The sequence below is a fragment of the Mus caroli genome, unplaced genomic scaffold (genome assembly GCF_978045245.1).
Source record: "Mus caroli unplaced genomic scaffold, Mus_caroli_1 scaffold_3, whole genome shotgun sequence".
In the NCBI taxonomy this organism is placed as follows: Eukaryota; Metazoa; Chordata; class Mammalia; order Rodentia; family Muridae; genus Mus; species Mus caroli.
In genome coordinates, this window is record NW_028227258.1 from 52,712,501 (window position 1) to 52,719,024 (window position 6,524).

Genomic DNA, 6,524 nt, shown 5'->3' on the forward strand with positions numbered 1-6,524 from the left:
TTTAACTTCAGTTTCTTTTGTTTCTCCCCTCCCTGCGAACAAGCTCTGAGAAAGGAGAGTTGCGGGTAGGCGCAACAGAGAATGTGAAAGTCCACATATCCCACTAAGGAGTGGAAGGAGGTACCGGGCCAGAACCCCAGATATAACATACTATCTTGGTGCTGTTTCCTTTGCCTTGACTCCTGCATAGACTTTCTGGTAGACTCACTTAGGTACAGTATTGGTGGGCTATAGTGAGGCACCACCGTAATCCCAGCACTCAGGATTTCTATGAATGTGAGCCTACCTGGACTACCTAGTAAGTTTGAAGACAGCCTGAGCTACACAAAAAGGACCTGTCAAAAATAATAAAAAATGAAAAGAAGATGGGGGGTATCTTTAATGGTGGGTCCAGCTCTGGGCACAGAGAGATGTGTTATCTCAGGGCTACCAACACTGGCCTGTGGACAGCTCAAGTGCTTAGTCACAAGCCTACAGTGCAATGAACACTAATGAGCCACTAGGGGGCACCAAGGCCACAGAAAACTGCAAAAGGAAGGGCCTAAGGGGTGTGTGTGTGTGTGTGTGTGTGTGTGTGTGTGTTTGCTTGTAGGGGGTGAGGGCTGGAAGGAGGATGTATAAGCCTGCTGAGTTATTAGAGAGTGGAGAGTGTTAAATATCAAATGCGGGTGTCCTTGGAGTCAGAGGCAGACATTTGAATCCTGGTGGCCAGGGCTCCGGCCTCCCATGGGATCTTTGAGTCTCTGGGGAGCCTTTGATATAGGGGTACTGTCCTCTGGTTCATCCAGGTGTGGGGAGGATAGCATGGGTTACCTTATGTAAGAGAGGCTGGTGTGTTATGAAAGTCAATTTGAATAAGATCTGTTTGTCTCCTCAGGTTGATTATAATCCAGATGACGCACACGAGAAAATAACAGTGCCAAGAGATTGCTGCAGACATCAGTCTCACATCCAAGAGATTGCTGCAGACATCAGTCTCATATCCAAGAGAGTGCTGCAGATATCAGTCTCATATCCACAGGAGAAGCTGAATCTACATAGCTTCACTATAAAGCTGTGCCAAATGCGATAGTTATATTGATTTTATTATTAGATTTTTCTACATATTTTATGTAAAATTATAAAGTACGATGAGAAAAAAAATCACCTGAAGCTCTAGCCCTGACTCTAAGAAGAAAAAGTCAAAAGTCAAGTAGAACGGGACAGGAGGTAGGTAAGGCGGAGACAGGGAAGGAGTGTCACGGGAATGCCTAAATTTTGGCAGCTCAAGCATCTCATTCTACACTGCAGCATAGGGCTCTAGTGGGTGCCAGGGGTGGGGGTCAGAGGTGGGCGGGCTCTAGTGGGTGCCAGGGGTCAGGGGTCAGAGGTGGGCGGGCTCTAGTGGGTGCCAGGGGTGGGGGTCAGAGGTGGGCGGGCTCTAGTGGGTGCCAGGGGTGGGGGTCAGAGGTGGGCGGGCTCTAGTGGGTGGCAGGGGTGGGGGTCAGAGGTGGGCGGGCTCTAGTGGGTGCCAGGGGTGGGGGTCAGAGGTGGGCGGGCTCTAGTGGGTGGCAGGGGTCGGGGGTCAGAGGTGGGCGGGCTCTAGTGGGTGGCAGGGGTTGGGGGTCAGAGGTGGACACCACTGAGACTTGAGACCAGGTATAAACTTGGCTCTTGTTCATAGTATTAATGGCATTAGCGGTTAGTGTGTAGGTGCTGACAACTATGTGACCAGGGACACACCCTTAATCACCACATTCCCCTTCCCCTTTTTTGTAGTAGCTAATATTACTATCTTCTGGTTACAGTTAAAAATGCAAAGCTCAGAAAACAACGCTGGGCACAGTCTCACACAACTGTAGTTCTAGAACACTGGAGGCAGAGGCCACAAGTTTGACAAGCTAGTCAGTTCTACATAGAGAGTTCCAAGCCGGCCAGGGCTACACAGATAATCTTGTAATCTTGTCAGATAAACTTTGGCCAGATCGTACTGCTTGAAAGTGGTGGAGTCTAACTGTTACTCTCCCCTGTATACTGCCCGACTCTGCCTCGAACACGGTCCTGGAATTCAGGAGCAGAGCTGGTGGAGACGCAGTGCACACCTCTTACTCTAGATATGACATATGAGGTCCAGAGAGGAGAGGTGTCCACTTTACAGCATAAACCTCTTTTTGACATGGAATTCGATATTCCAAGCATCTCTAGCATGCTGCCAGATGCTATTGAACTGTAGTTAAATCTGCTTCAGAGCGAGTCACTGTTATAAGTTAAATGTTAATCTCCCCCCATATTCACATGTGAGGATCCAAAACCAAGTGCCTTAGATTGTGGGCATGTTTGCAGACAGGGCCTTTATAGATGGCAATCAAGTTAAAATGAGGAAAACATTAGTGTGGGCATTAACCTTATGTAATTGACATCCTTATATAACAAGACATGCACAGGGGAAAGACAGGCTCCAGCTGCAAACATCTGTCTATAGGCCAAGGAGAGAAGCCTCGAACATGTTTCTTCCTCACAGTCCTCAGAAGGAAACTATTCTGCCAAAACTTTGATATGGGGCTTCTATCCTCCAGACTTGTGGGTAAACCACTCAATTGGTGATTCATTATAATGGCATCCCTGGGGAATGAGGGCCTTCATGAATCCAGAAAGCCCACAAGTCAAGCAGGATCATAGATACTTGGTGACTCTTTGTTAACAGAAGTACTAGTTGGAACGATTACCCTCCCAGAGGCAAAAAGAGAACAGATGAGCTTTCCAGCTTGCTCCCAGTATTGTTCTATGGCTAAGATAGTTTTCTTCCATTGGACCTTGACCAACCTATTTAACTTGGGCTTTGGATCTTCCTTTAAAGTTTTTATAGACATATGTGCCATGTACTTATGTCATGTGTGTGTGTGTGTGTGTTATCATGCTCAGGAACTGCCTACCTACTTTGAGACAGCATCTCTCATTGTCTTATAATTAACCAATGAGGCTAGACCACCTGGCCAGCAATACCAGGAATCTCTCTGTCTCTGTTGCTCATTGCAAGCGTACACTACCTTGTCTGGCATTTTTATACACATCTGGGGGTTGAATTCAGGTGTTCATGCTTTCAAGGTTTTACCAATGAGCCACACCTTCACCTCTTTGAACCTATTTTATATCTGAGCCTCAGCTATAGAAGGTCCTAAAGAAACATGTAGTGAGCAAATGGGTGGGAAGATAGGCTGATGGCCACTCTTATCCAAGCTTCTCCAGCCATGGAGTAGGCAGGGACATAGGGATGGGGCTGTCAGTGAAAGATAAAGTTAGTCACTGTGTCCTAAAGTTGAGCTGAGTCCTGAGTCTAGAAGACACAGTGAAATATATTTTCGATGAGTCAAGGTGGGCTAAAAACATTTTGGAACAGGAAGCAATTTTTCCTTTGCTTTATTAATTTTGCTCCCAAGGATAAATGAGATACAGACTTCTATATCCAAGCCTTTATTAGATGCCCAGTTAATGCAACCATGACAAATGGGAATGAAGCCCTTATGAATAAAAAGATGATCAACACCAGCCTAAAAAAAATTTACAGAACAGAGAAAAGACAGCTTAGAGGAGCTGATAAAAGCCCCTGGCCTTAATTAGACTGTCTACATCACGCATCAAGTCAGACTTAATGTTAAGATTTATCGGTATAGAATTGGGTAAGTGAAATGAATTCTTGAAAATAAATGAAAAAGAAATTACCTGTATTAAATGTATTTTCAGGGCAGGCCTGTGCAGTGAGGCCCTTAGCTAAAGTAGGCTTATCTTTGCCTTGGCTATGTGTCACTCTACCCAATGACATGACTCTTGTGAGCCCAAGGTGGGTTCCAGAGACCCTATCTGTGGGGTTACACTGGATCCCATTGCCACCCAGCCCTGCCATTGCCCTAGCAGAGTCCTTGTTGTCAGGGAAACATCCTCATGTCTTTATTTCACCGCCTACAGCGTCAGTAAAGAGCTAGTGATTCTTACCTCAGGGGAAAGGGGGTGGAGAGCAACCGTTCCCGATCTGTGGGTCACAACCCCTTTGCCAAACTTCTACCTCCAAAATATTTCCATTACAATTCATAACAACAGCAAAATGACAGTAGCAATGAAAATAGTTTTAATACACAGGAACTGCATTAAAGGGCTGCAGCCTTCGGAAGGGTGAGAACCGCTGCTGTGGAGACAGATGACCTGCTCATCTCTGCCCACTCTAACAGGGAGCAGAGGATGTCTTCTTCCTGACTGCCAGTCTACGCTGCAATCCACATTTTGTGTCAAGGGGTTATGTGTGATCACAGCATCTCATTATCCTCTTGTGAGACCTTGGGCAAGTCCTGCAAAACTCTTGATGCAAAAAGAAAAAAAGAAAAGTCCTGCAAAACCTCTTGCTGTCCTAGAATTCCAAGAGAGAATACACACAGAAGGCACATTACAAATTCAGAGTGCATGAAAGCTGTTTTTGTTGTTAGGATCTTAAGAAATGTAGCAGAGGCAAACTGAATCAGGCTAGGTTGCAAGCAGTTAAGGGCTGCGTAGGCTTAATCTTAGGAATGCTACAACAATGTTATCAGCCTAGGCAATATTGGAAGTGTGCTAAGGATCGCAGCCTGAATGCCTACTCACAAAACTCCAAACTACACGTGAAGAACACACCTTTGCCACAGGCACGGCACTGTTCACATCTGCCCACAGCACTGGAAACACCTCTGCAGCCAGGACATAACCCATGCTATGTGCACTGCTGCCACTCTTGCCAGCAAAGCAGAACGCTCCCAGAGTCTTTGAGCTGAGGTTCTGTGTAGGTAAACTTGAGCTTCAGTTGCAGAGGAGGTGGTGAAGGAGACATTCTTCTTTCCGTTCCTTTTTCTTTTGAAACATTCCAGCCCTGGAGACAGACCAGGTCATTTGCATGATTCTGGCCAGGAAACGTGGTTGTTTCAATGAGAATGGCCTCCCTAGGCTCATATTTTAGTGGTCACCTTGTTGGGTGTAGTGTGTCACTTGGGCGGGGTGGGCTCAGAGGATTCAAAGGTTCATGCTAGGCTCAGTGGATCAGGATGTTAAGCTTACCCACTGCTCCAGGACCATGCCTACCTGCTTGCCTATCTGCTTTCTACCATGACGAGCATGAGTTAGCCCTCTACCACTGTAATCAAGCTCCCAATTAAATGCTTTCCTTTATAGGAGTTGCCTTGGTCGTCTGTCCACTACTTAGGGAACAACTTTATTGGGCAGCATGGCACAGCAGGCAAAGGAGAGAGAGAGAGAGTACTCCCGTCTCTGCTGGGGAAAGCCAGTTGAACAGGAAGTTCAACAGAGCTGGTCATTTTGAGTGGTGTGTCCAGAAACGAGAGCCAGCTTCATGCTGTGGCCTCACTGTAGATTTAATTTCTTTATGGACCTTCTTTTTTTTTTGCCCCAAGTTTGCCAAGTACTGTGCTGGGTTACAGGAAAGCAGGTGAGATTCTTTTCCCCAGGGAGCTTGTGTTCCACATAGTAAACATGTTAGAGACGGCCTGGGAGATGGCTCATTCACTAAAGTGCTTAGTAGGAGGACCTGAGGTCAGCCCTCAGAACCTCCATAAAGCCAGGAGTGGTGCTGCAATTACAACACTTGTCATTGCCGTGCTAGGGAGGCAGAGACAAGCAGGCCTCTAGGGCTCAAAGCCCAGCCAGCCTGGCTTGCTTGCTGAGCGATCTTGTGTCAGAAAACATGCGTACACACACAAGCTAGAGAATGAAAACAAATACTACACTGAGTGTTGAGTAAGCAACCGTTGCAGAAGTGGTGTGAATAACAGGCTCTGTGTCTGTTCCTGTCCAGAGCCTGGTCCCTTTCTGCTGTTTCCAGGTACCAGATGCTAAGGTGTGATGGGCAGGACCTCTGTTTCTCAAGGACATATCTGGGAGGGATATGGGGGGGTTAAGAAGGAGGAATAAAAAAGAAGAGATATCTTGGCTCAAGACCTTTTCTGGACCGAAGTGTCTTGTCTATTCTCTGTGATAGCTAATCTTCACTGTCAACGTGATGAGATATAAAGTCAACCTAGAAGATGAACTTCTGGGCCTGACCATGGAGGGACAGATTTAACTGAGACAGGAGGGGTCCACTATTTCATGAGCTAAGGTCTCAGACTGAATAAAAACAGGGAAGGGCTGTGCAGCAGCGTTCATCTCTCTCCATCTGGGCTGAAGATGTGTGAGCAGCTGCTTTGTGTGCCTGCGGTTGGGGTTTTTCTATGGCAGACTGTACCTTCAAACTGTGAGTTCAGATTAGCCCGTCCTAGCTTCCTTACCTACAATTCTCTGAGATATTGTATATATACTATAGTATATAGTGTATAGTATGCTCCTAACTCACACAAAGTATTAGTACATTCGTAGTCTATTCTCTAAGTTTTTAGGAACCAGGGAAACAGGGAAGCCACCACAATGGTCAACAACAGAGAAGGCCACAAATGTTCTTTCTTTTATTTTATGTTTGAGATAGCTTATTCATGTAGCCCTGGCTGACCTGGTTGAACTCAGACTTTTAACAA